The sequence below is a fragment of the Protopterus annectens genome, chromosome 8.part0 (genome assembly GCF_019279795.1).
Source record: "Protopterus annectens isolate FY-2018-M chromosome 8.part0, PAN1.0, whole genome shotgun sequence".
Taxonomy (NCBI): Eukaryota; Metazoa; Chordata; order Ceratodontiformes; family Protopteridae; genus Protopterus; species Protopterus annectens.
The window spans coordinates 334012799-334029617 of record NC_056741.1 but is presented as its reverse complement, the minus strand read 5'-3'; the positions used below and the strand labels follow the sequence as shown (position 1 = coordinate 334029617).

The 16819-nt window shown below is 44.2% G+C and overlaps 1 protein-coding gene across 4 annotated transcripts in view; it reads right to left on the bottom strand.

The window, feature by feature from the left end:
• The window catches only part of ARHGEF2 (Rho/Rac guanine nucleotide exchange factor 2), a 924267-nt gene that overhangs the window by 40023 nt on the left and 867425 nt on the right, over positions 1–16819 (bottom strand). The window lies entirely within an intron of this gene.

Sequence of the window (16819 nt, the reverse complement as noted above, 5' to 3'; positions counted from 1 at the left end):
TGTGGTTCATAACTCTAGCATTACTGCCCTAAGTAACTAGGAAAAATGAAAATAAAGAAATGGAAAGACCAAATGTATCTGCCCTTCTTACCACCTTCCTTCAAACATTCAGCTACTCCTGCACTATACTGCTAAGTATCTCAGTAAATAACTCATTCATCATAGTTTGCTACACTTGTATTTCTTCTCCCTTTTTTTACTGGAGTTTGGTTGCAAACCTTTTGCTAATGGCTATCCCATCATTACAATCACATCAACCTTCAGTCATCCCCATGCCCCAGTTTCCCTCCTGACCCACCATATTAGCTACTTCCATTCAGTAATCCATGCAGGTCATCAGTGCATGCATCCCACCCATCCATGAAATGTTTTCCTTGTATGCATGCATGCATCTATCCATCCATCCATCCATCCATCCATCCATCCATCCATCCATCCATCCATCCATCCATCTATTCATCCATCCATCCATCCATCCATGTAGTCCATGATTATGCATTCATGCAGACATCCATCTATGCAGATCATTATCCATGCAGGCCATCCATGTATCCCATCTGTCCATGCAGGCCATCCTTGTAACCTATCCATCCATGCAGCATATCTAACTGTACAGCTTATCCATCTGACATCCACTCATCCATTCAGGCCATCTATCCTTTTATCCATCTATCAATCCATCCATCTAAATGTCCCATCTGCCCATGTAGGCCCCATCCATGCAGCCCATCCATCTGTCCTATAGTTCATTCTTCAGTTCATCCATTCATCCATACAGCCTATTAATACATACAGGTCATCCATGCATGCATCCATCCAGCCGTTCATTCATGCAGACCCATCCATCAATGCAACCCATCCATCCAGGCATTCATATACCCATCATCATCTAGATGCTGTGACTAATGGTGTCTTTTTAGCATTTGCTGTTTTTATCTTTTTCTGTAATTCTCTGAATTTATATTCAATCAGCCTTCCCTTCCATCTACACATTCATTCAGCTACCCATTACTCACTTGCATATCCATGCATTCATTCAGCTGTCCCTTGATCTGGCCATCTCCTACAACCTACACTCAAGCCATCTAGCAGAATATTTAAAAAATAGGGGAAAATGCAAGTAATGGGTCAGGTAATTTTTCAGGAAATAACAGAACTGTAGCCTACATGTTCTTTAAGACTTCTGTTATCCTAACTCTTGCAATACGTCATTCTAATGCACAAAAACTGCTATACTTTACAGACTTGCTGTGTATAAAATGTTTTCCAGCATAAAAAAAAAAGCAAAGATCACATGACCTTGGCAATTTTTTTTGTGCCTGATCAGTCGAGTGTGAAAAGGGCCAAAAAGTACTAAAAAAGTACATGCAAAGTTAAACAAATTATACTAGAATCCAGTGATACAATGGTTGTACTCGATATATCTCTCAGCATAAAGTGGCAAAAATACACATTTTACAAGTTTAAAAAAGGACACAGAAAAAAAATATAAATTTCCAGCAATCAAAACATTCACAGTCAAAAAAATCATAATTTACACTATGCCTACCTGAACAACATTCCAACAGTAAATTTATCTAGAAATGAACAGCAGCAGAGTCACCGTCAAAGATGAGCAAACAGTCCTACATTCAAGCCAGTGCAATACTTTGTGTATCATAATATCTGGCAGTAAACAAAGAGGTAGCTGCAAAGCTATATGAATGAAAAAAAATGACGCTCCTAAAAGTGTTTACCAGACACAGAAACGTAGCTAGCATAGGGTGAAGAAGGCAGCCACATAAGGTTCAAGGTTTTAGGGGTGGTGTGATCAGCAGATCCTATTTTTTTTTCAGTTTTATGTTCCTCATGTATACATGAGGGTAGGAACAGAGTGGGAGGGTATAAGGACCTGGTGCTCCTCCTGAGGAAGGAAGGAACATCAGATCAGAGAATGTACCTTTTAATTATTTAGTTATTTATTTATTTTTACTCACATAGAGCACGATGGTATTACAGACTGTCACTCCTCCATAGGAGAGAAGGAAGGAGCGTTAGATTGGAGAATGGGCCTTTTTTTTTCTTTCATGCACAGTGTGAGGGTGTAGGGTGTTAGGACCTGGGGCTTCTTCTACTAGACAGGGGCACAAGATTGGAGACAGAACGGACTTTTTATTTTATTTTATTTGCTCCTCAACTTAACCTTGAGAGGTTGTGGACCAGGGAGCAGGCAGCATTTGCCAAACTTCTATCCAGAAACTTATACAGGATGACTCTTTGTTCACTTGAATGTCCAAAGCAATAACTGTAAGACATGGAAAATTTAGTTTGTGATATCAGATGATGATATACCTTCTGAAAACCACACACAGACATACTGAGCAGTTAAATCTCCATTAATTTCTCAAAAGTCAGCTACAACATGAAATCTTTGGTGAAATATTAATAATTACCATATGGCACATCTAGCTTCTTTTCAGATTTCTTTTATAACAATTGAAAGAAAAAGATACAAGCTGAAGATGCCTTACTCATGCCCTAAATACAGATACTCTTTCGACCATCTAAAATTATAATAAAATAATTAACATGAAATACCATGGGGAGCACAGAGTGGAGGCAAACTTGAACAGGGTGCAGAATCTTAGGACTTTCAGAAACCAAGGAGAACATTTCTTTCTAAGATACAGAGTACAAAAATATTCAGGGGAGGAATGAGGAAAGAAGAGCAGAATCTTGAAAGAGTTAGAAATCAAAAACTATAACAATTTCTATCAAAGATACAAAGTACAGACATTCTGACAGATGAAAAGAAAATGCAGTTGTCTTAGGAACCTAAGCTTAAGTGTAAATGATGGGAGTATGTTAACTGTTGCAGAAGTCTTCACAGTTGGGACTTCTGCCACAGAGGCCCAACTTCTGGTCTGACTTTAGCTGAGAACCCTTCTTCTTCTAGGCCAGGCAGATACCCACTCACCTGGATGCCAGCATGACTGCGGTATAAAGTACAGTTGTGTACCTACCATAAATGTAGATGTTCGAGTGTATTCACTGTTGCAGTCATTACACTTGGGTTATCTTGCTGGCAGGCAACCCGCAGTCGGCCTGAATTCCAAAGTCTTGGTCCGGCGTTGGTTGCTGTCGCCTCTTCCCTGATGTCAGTGCGCCAGGGGTATAAAAGATGCAGCCAACGCCATTTTCTTCAGTTTTTCTTGCCCCAGATGTCAGGTGCCCCCAAAAGGGTAAGCAAAAAATTTGCAAATAAAAAAGCATGCACTAACATAAACGTTACCTTCCTCTACAAGCAAATGCACCACATAGGTTGTATAGAATAGAGAATTACTGATAAGTCCCAGCAATGAAAGGGGGATGGTGGGAGGGTAACCTGGACTGCAACAGTGAAAACACTCGAACATCTACATTTATGGTAGGTACACAACTGTACTATGTTCATTGTGTTTCACTGTTGCAGTCATTACACTTGGGTTGAATCCCAAAGCTGAGGTTGGGCGGCTGGATCTAAATAGGATAAGTTAGGAGTGGCAATGAGGCCCTGCAGAACTGCAGTGGTAAAGCCTGCTCTGGATTTAGAGTAAAGAGGTAAGTGATAGTGCTTGGTAAAAGTGTGCACTGAACTCCAAGTTGCAGCCTCCAAAATTTCCTTGGTTGGTACTCCTCTGAGAAAGGCTGCTGATGTGGCTGCTGCCCTGGTAGAATGAGGCCTAATATTCTTAGGCACTGATTTGCCATGCTGTGCATAGCAGAAACTAATGCAGTGTCCTATTCATTTTGAAATAGTCTGCTTTGAAATAGCCTTTCCTTGTGATCCTGCAGCGTATACCACAAAAAGTTGCTCAGTTTTTCTGAAAGCTTTTGTTTTGTCCAAGTAGAAGCGTAGCTGCCTGGGTATGTCCAAAGAGTGCAGAAGTCTCTCCCCTTTATTCTGAGGATTTGGATAAAAGGTTGGTAAATGAATGGTTTGGTTAAGAGCCACGCTGGATACTACCTTTGGCATAAATGTAGGGTTTGTCCTTAGAGAAACCCTGTCCAGATGAAAAATGATAAAAGGTTCCACTGCCATTAATGCCTGTAACTCTGAGACTCTTCTTGCTGAAGTTATTGCTAGGAGCAGGGCAGTTTTCCATGATAAGAATTTTATCTCAGCTGTACTGACTGGCTCAAAAGGAGGCAGTGTGAGCTTTTCCAAAACAAAGTTGAGGTCCCATGTTAGTATAGGTGCTCTCCTTGGGGGTCTTATGTTTTTTTGCCCCTCTGAAGTACTGTCTTAGTAGTGGATGAGTGAAAATAGGAGGTACCATATTGTAATGAGCTGAAATGGCAGAGGCATGGATCTTAATTGATGAAAAGGATAGGCCTTTGTTCAGCATCTCATTTAGGTACTGCAAAATCTGAGGAATATTAGGAGCAAGCAGTTCAAGTCCTTGTGCCTGGTTCCAAGCACAGAATCTCTTCCATTTTTCTGCATAAGATTTCCTGGTGCTGGGCCTCCTGGCTTCCAAAATGACATCCATAACTGCTTTAGAGAGAGGTGTGTTCTGAGTGGCTATATTATTTGCCAAGCAGCCAGATTTAAGGTTCTGAGTTGGCTGTGCAGGATCTGATTGTTTTGTTGGGTCAGCAGATGAAGAATTTGAGGTAAAGTCCAAGCTGGCCCTTGAGACAAGCTCTTTAGGATTGGGTACCAGTGCTGGCGTAGCCAGTCTGGGGCAATCAGAATCATTTTTGGCTTCTCTTGTCTGACCTTTAGGAGTACCTTGGGGAGTAGAGGCAGTGGTGGATAGGCATAAAGTGTTAGGCTTTTCCAGCTGAATGATAGAGCATCCACCTTCCATGCTTGTGAGTGATCAGTCCTTGTGCAGAATCTCTGTAGCTGGCAGTTGTGAGAGGAGGCAAATAGATCTATGTATGAGCATCCCCATTTCTTTGTTATCATGCTGAAGACTTGTGGATCTAGTTTCCACTCGTGAGGGTCCATGAGGTTTCTGCTTAGTTCATCTGCCAGAGTATTTTTCTTTCCTGGCAGGAATTGTGCCTGCAGATGTACTTGATAGGCCAGTGCTGTGTTCCACAAAGTCATGGCTTGCCTGCAGAGGGGGTAGGAATGCATGCCCCCTTGCTTGTTTATGTACCACATGACTGTAGTATTGTCCGTCTTTAGTAATAGGTGTCCTGGATGTAGTAGATCCTTGAAGGCTGTCAGGGCATTCTGTACAGCTAGCATCTCTTTTTGATTGATATGAAGATGCATTAGGTCTGTGGGCCACGTGCCCTGTATACATTTTCCCACCATGTGTGCTCCCCAGGCATAATCCGATGCATCTGTTGTTAGTGTCTGCCTGGCTGTGGGTAAAGTGAAAGGCTGTCCCTTGTTGTGGTGACAGGCCAGTGCCCACCATCGAAACTCTTGTTGCAGGCAGGGAATGAGAGTAATTATTGTTTCCAGGCTGTGGCAATGTTGAGTCCAAACACTTTTTAGATACCATTGCAGCTTCCTCATATGCAGTCTTGCATATGGAATTTGGAGGATGCAGGATGCCATGAAGCCCAAAGCCTGCAGAATTTTTCTTGCAGATAGCTGGGTCTTTGTTGCCATCATTTGAAAGTAATGAGTCAGTTGCCTTTGTTTGTCTGGCATGAGATAAGCCATCTGGGCAGTTGTATTTAAGCTTGCACCCAGGAATATTATCTCTTGAGAGGGCACTAGTTTTAATTTCTTCTCGTTTACTGCGTACCCTAGGCAAATTAGTAATCTTTTTACAAACACCAGATGCTTTAGTAGAATGTCCTTGCTGTCTGCTTGAATAAGGCAGTCGTTCAAGTAGGGATACATTTGAATTCCTTTTTAACTGCAAAATGCAGTTACTGGTGCCAGGCATTTTGTGAAGACCCTGGGTGCAGTAGATAAGCCAAAGGGCTGTGCAGAGAATTGGTAATGCATTGAGCCAGCTATGAATCTGAGGTATCTTCTACAAGATTGTCTGATTGATACATGCAGGTATGCCTCTTTGAGGTCCAAAGTAACTAGCCAAGCTTTTTTGCCCAGCATGGGTAGAAGTTGCTGCAGTGTCAACATTTTGAATTTTGGAACGTCCAGGAAAGTATTTAGAGTAGACAGGTCTAGTATTGTCCCTGCTCTTGCTGTGGTACTTTTTGAATAGCCCTCATGTCCATGAGAGCAGAAATTTGTTTTTGTGCCTCTGCCCATTGATTGTGTTGCAGGTCTGGTATACCTTTTGGCCTTGGTAGGATGTGAAAGTGGAACCTGTAACCCTGGGAAACAATATTCAGCACCCATTTGTCCTGGGTGATCATGTGCCAATTTTGTGAGAAAAGTGCCAGTTTTCCCCCTAAGGGTGCTGCCAAAAGGTAAGTGCTTGGCATTGGTAGAGGGAAGTCATTGGGACTGTTTCCTATAAGGTTGTGATTTGTCTTCTCCACCTTTGGGAGCTGAAGCACCCCATTGCTTAGGTCTGTATGGGCCTTGGGGCTGAGATCTGCCTCTTGGGCATCTGTATCTGCCTCTTTATGGCCTGTCTGACACTGGAAAGGACCAATTTTTAAAAGGCCAGTTCCTGCTAAATCTGGGTGGCTGAACCTGTAAGAAATCCTTTACTGTTTGCATTGATTTTGCTTTATCCTCCATTTTCTTTAACACCTCTTCCACCTTAACACCAAACAAAGTATCATGCTGTAATGGAGCATCCAACAATTTTGCTTTAACATGATCAGGTAAACTTTGTTCTTTTAACCAAGCATGCCTTCGAATGACAGAACCTGTAACTGCGGCTCTGCAAGAAGCCTCATGAATCAAAACCACATTGCAAAGTATGCTTTCCCACTTGTTCAGCTGCATGCAATAAATCCTGCATTTCCTTATTTTCAGGACATTCTGAGCTTTTAAGCATTTTCTGTGTTAGCAAAGACATTAGGTATTGTTAATATTTAAGCATGTGAAACTGGCAGTTTAAAGCCCTTACAGCTAAAGTAGCAGAAGTGTAAACTTTTTTCCATCTGTCCAGTGCTCTAGAATCCCTATCAGAGAGGACAGTTTTTTTTGCAGTGGAAGCCTTGACCCCTTTGGGACCCTGAGAAATTGTTTCTGGGTCAGCAGCAGGGTTTTTATACATAAATTTATGAGACTCTGGGACCATGTAGTACCTATCTGGCTTAACTGGTGCAGGGAGTAAAGAATCAGCAGACAGACTGGATTCAGAAAATACATCAACAATATCTAGTACAGGGGAATAGCAAGAGGCCTGTGCTGAGGCAGTAAAAGAAAGTCCCTGAGCTTTTTCTTGGATTCTGAATAATCCTGGCTCTCCCAATGGAAATGCTCCCTCGTGGTGTGCAGGGTTTTCCCAAAGGAGTAATCCTCAGGAGGAGAGGCTGAAGGGATAGATTCTTCAGCGTCAGAGTCCTCATAGGGAGGAAGAGAATATCCCTGTTCTGAAGAGGAATCAGGAGGAAATAAAAACCTGGTCAGAGGAATCGGTCAGTATCTTGCCTAGGCCTTTTATCAGGAGGGGGAGGGGAACCCCTGATCAGAGTAATTAGGTCCTCGGCCATTTTAAGTATCTGTTTCTTTGGCATGGATGACTGTCCAGGTGAATGCTTTACTTGTTTCTTTGTCTTTAAAGGTGTTTTAGACTTTGCCTTGGCTGCTGAAGTGGTCTTGATAGTAAGCTGTGAAGGTCTGAAAACACCCTCAGAAGCCGATGCCTGCTCAGCGGCTCTGGACCCATCTGAGGGAATAGTTTCCATAGGCCCAATACCTTGAGTTTCCAGAGTCCTGGTTGTCTCCACGTGGGAGTCGGAGGCAGCCTGTGACTCTGAGGTAGCGGGTGTCAGGGGCTGCGAAAGCACCTCACTGAGAACCGGTGAACTGGTGACTGGCCTAGAAGAGGCTTCATAGTCGGTTTTGGACCTCGGATGCCTGTCCTTTTCTTTGTCCTTGCGCTTTTTATGAACTCCGTTCGTCGGCTGTTCCGACGGCATTATATAGTTAAACCTTCGGCCAAAGTAATGTAAAGCAAAATCGAACCGACATTTAACACTGCATTGGTTGAATCTAGCGCAAAACCGACAACTAGCAACATCGTGGTCAGGGCCTAGGCAAGGAATACAGTAAGAATGAAAATCCTTATGAGGTATTTGCTTCCCACAAGAAATACAATTGTTAACTTTTACTGACATCGGTCTGGAGCAAGAAAAAGTTTCCCCAATGGGCTACTTAGCTTTATTGAAGACTTCAGCTCTGAAATTCAATTTCAAAAATCTCAGGAGTCGGCCGACCGGCACTTGCGAACTGCTTTTGCTTCGGGCACCACACGGCAAGAAAGACTGAAGAAAATGGTGTAGGCTGCATCTTTTATACCCCTGGTGCACTGACGTCAGGGAAGAGGCAACAGCAACCGACGCTGGACCAAGACTTTGGAATTCAGGCCGACTCCGGGTTGCCTGCCAGCAGGATAACCCAAGTGTAATGACTGCAACAGTGAAACCCTATGAACATCAGGGATTTTAATCACAGATTCATAGATATCTACTAGGCTTGAGGTTCAGGGGGACCACTGAGGAGCCTAATCCATATTTCCAGTGGTTTCCATATACTGTCCAGTTAAATGACTTGCTAGGGTCACAAAGTAGGTAAGTGAGGGCTAACAAAATTAAACCTGGTATCACAGGAACTACAGCTCACAGCCTTAAACCTCAGTTTACTCTCCTTGGTGGTTTCTTGCCATTGTAGTCTTCAGGAGCCTGTGGCTGATCCAGAGCACTAAGTGCTCAAGTGGACAAAGGAAGAAGGTTTGCTCCCATCTATAGCAGTCTAATAAGATGACACCCAACGTCAAAGCTGCCTCTTCAAGTTCTAAGTAAACCTGACAAGGGAAGATGCCTTGTATTGGTATCAGCAGATGTCTAGCTACCCCAGCCTCTGATTCCCACAGGACAAAAAGATGAGTGGAGCGATGGAGGTAGTACTGTAACAGTGACCAAACAAATATCCGCAGTTATGATAAGTTCCTAACACAGTTCTACTATGGTCATCACATGGATCACTGCTGCAGTAGTTTTCAAATTTGGGCAGAGTCCCAAAACTCCAGGACCGCTGGGTGGCTGGCATTGAGGATGCGTTGGCTGAAGTAACTTTTGCAGACTGTCCATGACAAATCCTGCCCTAGCTCTAGAAGCAATGTCCAGGCTTTAGTTCACAGAGAAAGTGTAGACTGAAAATCAGGTAGCAGATTCTAAAACAAGCTGTGTAGTGACCTCCTCCAAGGAGGGCAGTAGTGGCTGTGGGTGCAGTAGTTTTTGTAGAATGGGCCCTTGCCTTCTCTGGTACTGTCTTGCCATAAAAGAAGTCATAAAAGCATACATAGGGCCAACCATTTACAGATAATCTGTTTGGAAACGGGCCTTCTCTCTCTGTGCTTAGTAAAGAATATAAACAACTGTTCTATTTTTCTGTTATCTTTTGACCTGTCAAGGCAACGTCCATATTGCCTATGAACATCCACAGAGTGTAGATTCCTCTAGATTTCTCTTCCCTCTATTCTGGGTGGTAGTAAAAACATTGGGAGATGAATGACCTGACTCAAGGATAATTTTAGGATAACTCGGTTATTACATTGCTTGTGAAAGAAAGGTTGGTGCATAGAGTGACCTTGTCCCTGTGGACTGTTAGAGACTGTCCTTTGCACAGGAGCAGCAGTAGCTCTGAAATCCTTCTGGCTAAAAACAGCCACTAAGGACATAGTTTCCAAAGCAGGCCTTCAAGGATGCAGAAGCCACTGGTTCAAAGGCAGGTAATATATTCACAAGAATATAGTTGAGGTCCCATGGTAGAGGAGGTCCCTTCTTCGCAGGCCTCAGGTGCAAGTCCCCTTTTAAAAAATGCTTTACTAGCAAAAATAAATAGAGGGAGATCCTAAAGCAAGCAAGCTGAAACAGCTAAGGCATGTATACTCACAGACACAAAAGATAACTTTTTCTGACATCGGTCTGGAGCAAGAAAAAAAGTTTCCCCAATGGGGTACTTAGCTTTAATGAAGACTTCGAATCTGAAATTTGTCTTTGAAAATCTCAGGAGTTGGTCGACCGGCACTTGCGAACTGCTTTTGCTTCGGGCACCGCGCGGCAAAAAAGACTGAAGAAAATGGCGTTGACTGCATCTTTTATACCCCTGGTGCACTGACGTCAGGGAAGAGGTGACAGCAACCAACGCCGGACCAAGACTTTGGAATTCATGCCGACTGTGGGTAGCCTGCCAGCAAGATAACCTAAGTGTAATAATGCAACAGTGAAACACGATGAACATCCAGGACTGCAACAGTGAATACACTCGAACATCTACATTTATGGTAAATGTACACAAAGTACAGTTTTGTACCTACCATAAATGTAGATGTTCGAGTGCTAATACAGCTGCAGTCATAACAGATGGGTTCTCCTGCTGTCAGGCGGGTCCTCGGTTGGCCGAATTCCAAAGTCTAGGTCCGGCGTCGGTTGTCGTCACTTCTTCCCTGATGTCAGTGCGGCAGGGGTATAAAAGAACCAGTCGACGCCATTTTCTTCAGTTTTTCTTGCCCCAGATGTCAGGTGCCCCCAGAAGGAAGGCAATACATAAATTTATGTAATAATGCAATGCAATATAATCAAAAAAAACAGTAGTTGCAAGCAAATACACCATAAATGAATACCCCAATCAGGTTGTATGAAGAGGTGTTAGCCATTAGGCCTGTCCCAAGATGGGAAGGAGGGAGGGAAACCTGGACTGCAGCTGTATTAGCACTCGAACATCTACATTTATGGTAGGTACAAAATTGTACTATGTTCATCGTGCATACAGCTGCAGTCATAACAGATAGGTAGAATCCCAAAGCTAAAAAAGGGGTGGTAGGCACTAGGTGGAACTAGGAGGAGCCAGGATGCCCTGCAAGACTGCAGTGGCAAAGCCTGCTCTAGATTTGGAGTATAATGGTAGGTGATAGTGCTTGGAGAAGGTATGCACAGAACTCCAAGTGGCTGCTTCCAAAATATCTTTGGTAGGAACCCCCCTGAGGAAAGCTGCAGAGGTAGCTGTGGCCCTTGTGGAGTGAGATCTGATACGTGCAGGTACAGTTTTACCATGAAAAGAGTAACAAAAGCGTATGCAGTGGGCTATCCATTTTGAGATTGTCTGTTTGGAAATTGGCTTCCCTTGAGCTCCTGTAGCATAGGACACAAAGAGTTGCTCTGATTTTCTGAAAGGCTTTGTTTTGTCCAAATAATAACGCAGCTGTCTGTGGATGTCCAAGGAATGTAGTAGTCTCTCCCATTTGTTTTGAGGATTAGGGTAAAAGGTAGGTAAGTGTATAGCCTGATTCAAAGCTACCCTGGATACCACCTTTGGCATAAAGGACGGATTGGTTCGTAAGGAAACGCTGTCCTGATGGAAAATGATGAAAGGCTGCACAGCCATGAGGGCTTGTAGTTCCGATACCCTGCAAGCTGAGGTGATATCCAGAAGGAAGGCTGTTTTCCAGGACAAATATTGCAGTTCTGTTGAGGCAGCTGGCTCAAAAGGAGGCAAGGTCAGTTTTTCAAGAATGAAATTGAGGTCCCAAACAGATACTGGTTGTTTCCTTGGGGGTTTTATATTCTTAGCCCCTCTGAGGAACTGTCTTAAGAGGGGGTGAGAGAATAAAGGAGGATCAGTGTTGTATTCTGCAGAAATGGCTGAGGCATGGATTTTGATGGAGGAGAATGAAAGTCCACTGCTTAGCATCTCAGCTAGGTACTGTAATATTTGAGGTAAATTCAGTATTCCAGGATTCTGACCCTTTTTCTCATTCCAGGCACAAAACCGTTTCCATTTTGCAGAGTAAGCTTTTCTAGTAGAAGGCCTTCTGGCCTCCAAAATGACATCCTGCACCTCCTTGGAGAGTAGTGTCTGTTGTGAAGTTAAGGAATCTTCCATGCAGCCAGATTGAGTGCTTTCAGCTGACTGTGTAGAGTTTTGAAGCTGTGCTGAGTCAGAAGAAGAGGCATTAGAGGTAGGATCCATGGTGGGGAATGCGTCAGGCTCCTCAGGAGTGAGTACCAGTGTTGTCTTGGCCAGTCTGGAGCAATGAGAATCATCTTTGGTCTGTCTGCTCTGGTTTTTAATAGAAATTTGGGCAGCAGAGGAAGAGGTGGAAAGGCATAAACTGTCATTGTTGTCCAACTGAAAGAGAGTGCGTCCACTCTCCAGGCCTGTGGATGAAAGGTCCTTGAGCAGAATTTTGCCAATTGGTGATTTTTGTGGGAGGCAAAGAGATCTTTGTCTGGCCTTCCCCATGCTTGAATTATCTCTGTAAAAACTTGAGGATGCAACTTCCATTCGTGTGGATCTGTCATATTTCTGCTTAGGTTGTCTGCCAGCATGTTTTCCTTGCCTGGCAAGTACTGTGCTTGAAGTTCGATTTGTAATTCCAGAGCCATGTTCCAAAGAGATATGGCCAGCCTGCATAGGGGGTATGAATGGGTTCCTCCCTGTTTGTTTACGTACCACATTACTGTGGTGTTGTCTGTCCTTATCAATAGGTGACCTGGACGCAGAAGGTTTTTGAAAGCTATAATAGCATTTATTACTGCTAGCATTTCCTTTTGATTGATGTGTAGGTGCTTTTCTTTTTGGGACCATTTGCCCTGAATGCACCGATCTGTCATGTGCGCCCCCCCCCAGGCATAGTCCGAGGCATCTGTTGTGATGACTTAATTTGCTTGAGGCTTGCAGAATGGGAGACCTGTGTTTCTTTGGCATGCTTGAGCCCACCACAGAAATTCCTTTTGAAGACATGGAATCAGTGATATTATTGTTTCCAAACTGTGGCTGTGTTGAGACCATAGGTTTTTCAGGTACCATTGAAGTTTCCTCATATGCAGCTTTGCACGTGGGATTAGTAGGATGCAAGATGCCATGAATCCCAGAGCCTGCAGGATTTTCCTTGCAGTTAGCCTGGTGAAATCTGCTAGTTTTCTGAAGTATTGAGTTAGTTGCCCCTGTTTCTCTGGTGTGAGGTAGGCCATCTGGGTGTTTGTTTCCAAGTTGGCACCCAGGAAAATTATTGTTTGAGAGGGTATTAGCCTTGATTTCTTTTTGTTGACAGTGTATCCCAGAGAATTCAACAACATTATTACAAAACCAGATGTTTCAGAAGTATGTGCTTGCTGTCCGCTTGGATCAGGCAGTCGTCCAAATATGGGTATATTTGTATCCCTTGAAGTCTGCAGTAGGCAATTACTGATGCCAGGCATTTCGTGAATACTCTGGGTGCAGTAGATAAGCCAAAGGGCAATGCAGAGAATTGATAATGGGTTGAACCTGCAAGAAATCTGAGGTATCTTCTGCAATCTTGTCTGATTGGGACATGCAGGTATGCCTCCTTGAGGTCCAATGTTACCAGCCAAAACTCCTTGCCCAGCATGGGAAGAAGCTGCTGTAATGTGAGCATCTTGAATTTTGGCACGAGTAAAAATGTGTTTAGGATAGATAGGTCCAAAATAGGTCTCCAATCTTTTCCTTTCCTTGGTACCAGGAATAGTCTGGAGTAAAAACCTTGACCTTGTTCTTGTGTAGGTACCTCTTGAATAGCTTTCATGTCCATGAGATCTGAAATTTGTTTTTGTGCCTCTGCCCTTTGATTGTGTGGCAGGTTTGGCATGCCTCTCATTTTTGGAAGGGTGTGAAAATGGAATCTGTAGCCTCTGTCTATAATGTCCAGGATCCATTTGTCTTTTGTGACAATATGCCAATTTTTCGAAAATAATGCTAGTTTTCCACCTAAAGGTGCTGCCATTTGAGCCTTGCTTGGCATGCAAAGGGGAAAGTCATTGGGTTTGCTTTCTGAATGGCTGTGAACTATCCTCACCACCTCTTTGTGTAGGTGCTTGCCATTGTCTGCCTCTAAACGATCCTTGAGATTGCCCTCTGTCCCTCGGGTGCCTGTATCTACCTCTTTGGGGTCTGTGCGTGGCTGGAAAGGACCAATTTTTGGAAGGCCAATTTCTACTGAAACGTGGAAGTTGTACCTGTAGGAAATCTTTCACGGTTTGCATTGATTTAGCCTTTTCCTCCATTTTCTTTAATACCTCCTCAGCTTTAACACGAATGATACATCTTTTTGCAGAGGGGCATCTAGTAATTTAGCTTTGACATGATCTGGTAAGGTTTGCTCTTTGAGCCAGGCATGTCTACGTATGACTGATCCTGTAACAGCAGCTCTACATGAGGCCTCTAAAGCATCAAAACCACACTGCAAGGTATGTTTACCCACTTGTTCTGCACTATGCATCAAATCCTGCAACTCCTTCAAGTCTGGTTGTTCAGATGACCGGCACTTGCGAACTGCTTCTCAACTTTGCAAGAAAGACTGAAGAAAATGCTTGGTGGCTGATGCTTATGTAAGCCGCCCGACTGACTGACGCCGGAGAGAAATGACATCGCACGCCGGACGACCCAGACTTGGATCCGCCGACCGAGGGCTGCCTGAGGCAGGACAACCTGTTGGTACTTTAACATATGGAACTGGCAGTTTAATGCCCTCATGGTTAAGGTGGCCGAGGTGTAAACCTTTTTCCCCACCTTTCTAAAGCTCTGGAATCTCTCTGAAGGTAATGGATTTTTAGCAGTGGAGGCCTTAATTCCCTTGGGGCCCTGTGAGATAGTTTCTGGGTCAGCCGCATGGCTTTTTATAGGAATTGGTGTGAGTCAGGAACCCGGTAATACCTGTCAGGCTTGACTGGGGCTGGAGGTAAAGAGTCTGGGTTAAGGCAGGCCTCCGAATACACATCATCTAGAATGTCTAAGACAGGAGGTATAGCCAGAGGCCTGTGCTGAGGGAGCAAGAGAAAATCCCTAAGCCTTTTCTTGGAGTCTGAGTACTCTTGGCCTTCCCAGTGGAAGTGTTCCCTCAAGGTATGCAAGGTTTCCCCAAAAGAGTAATCCTCAGGGGGGGAGACAGAGGGAATGGACTCCTCTGCATCAGAATCTTCAAAAGGGGAGTATGAATGTTCCTGGTCATCAGAATGCTGTGAAATAATGGAGGCCTGGTCCGAGGGTCCGAGGAGGGGGATTCTTCCTCCACTCTGGGCCTTTTGTCCGGGGGGGGGGGGGTTGAGAACCTCTGATAAGAGTAATCAAATCCTCAGCCATTTTGAGCATCTGCTCTTTAGGCATGGGGCCTTGAGAAGGGCCCTGTGGAGCCTATCTTTTAATATGCATGGCTGCTTTAGACTTAGTGAAAGCCTTGATGGAAAAAGAAGAGGAAGACCTGAAGACACCTTGAGAGGTGGCAGACCTGTCTAAACTCTGAGTTTCACCGCCAAGAGTGGCTTCGGTATCGGTAGTCGGGGTGTGGGCCGAAGAGCCTGCGACCTCGGGTACAGTAGACACTGCCAATGAAGTGTCATTGATAGTCAGGGGCTGCGTAGGCACCTCACTGAGAACCGGACCACCTGTAGTCGGCTTTGGCGTGGTGTCGGTAGAAGCCGCGGACCTCGTATGTCAGTCCTTATCTTTGTGTTTTTTACTCAAAACTGGAGTCGGAGTATCCGACGACATAATGTAATTAAATTTTTTGCCAAAATAGTGTTGGGTGAACTCCGCCCAATGCTTAATGATGCGTCTGTTGAATGTAGCACAAAAACGACAGGCCGAGACGTCATGGTCTGGGCCTAAGCAAGGAATGTAGAGGGAATGAAAATCCTTATGTGGTATTTGCTTCCCACATGAAATGCAATTATTAATTTTGTCTGACATTGGTCTGAGGCAAGAAAAGTTTCCCCAACGGGGTACTTAGCTTTCAAGAAGACTTCGGTTGCAAAATGTTCGTAATCTCAGGAGCTGTCCGACCGGCACTGGCGAACTGCTTCTGCTTCAGGCACCGCGCGGCAAGAAAGACTGGAGAAAATGGCGTCGGCTGTTTTTTTTATACCCCTGTCACACTGACGTCAGGGAAGAAGTGACGACAACCGACGCCGGAACTAGACTTTGGAATTCGGCCGACCGAGGACCCGCCTGACGGCAGGAGAACCCATCTGTTATGACTGCAGCTGTATGCATGATGAACATCTGTACTATGTTCTTCATGTTTCACGGTTGCAGTCATTACATTTGGGTAGATTCCCAAAGCTAAGGTTGGGAGGAGGAATTTAAATAGAATTAGGACCAGCTTTAAGGCCCTGCAAGACTGCAGTGGCAAAACCAGCTCTGGATTTAGAGAAAATTGGCAAATGCTAATGCTTGGTGAAAGTATGTACAGAACTCTAGGTAGCAGCCTGTAGGATGTCCCTAGCTGGGATGCCCCTGAGAAAAACTGTAGAGGTAGATGCAGCCTTGGTTGAATGGGGTCTGATGCCCTGTGGGATAGGTTTTCCATGGGGCTTATAGCAGAAAAGAATGCAGTGGCCTATCCATTTTGAAATGGTTTGTTTTGAAATAGCTTTTCCCTCTGTCCCTACAGCAAATGCCACCAGCAGTTATACAGATTTCCTTTGAGGTTTAGTCCTGTCCAAGTAGAATCTAAGCTGTCTGTGCATATCTAAAGAGTGCAGTATCCATTTCCCTTTGTTCTGTGGGTTAGGAAAGAACGTAGGCAAATGAATGGACTGATTAGGAGCCACACTGGATACCACCTTGGGCATGAAGGAGGGATTGGTTCTGAGGGACACCCTGTCCGCATGAAAGATGATGAAAGGTTCCACTGCCATAAGGGCCTGTAATTCAGATACCCTTCTTGCAAAAGTGATAGTTAAAAGGAAAGCTGTTTTCCAGGAAAGAAATTTTAAATCTGCAGTA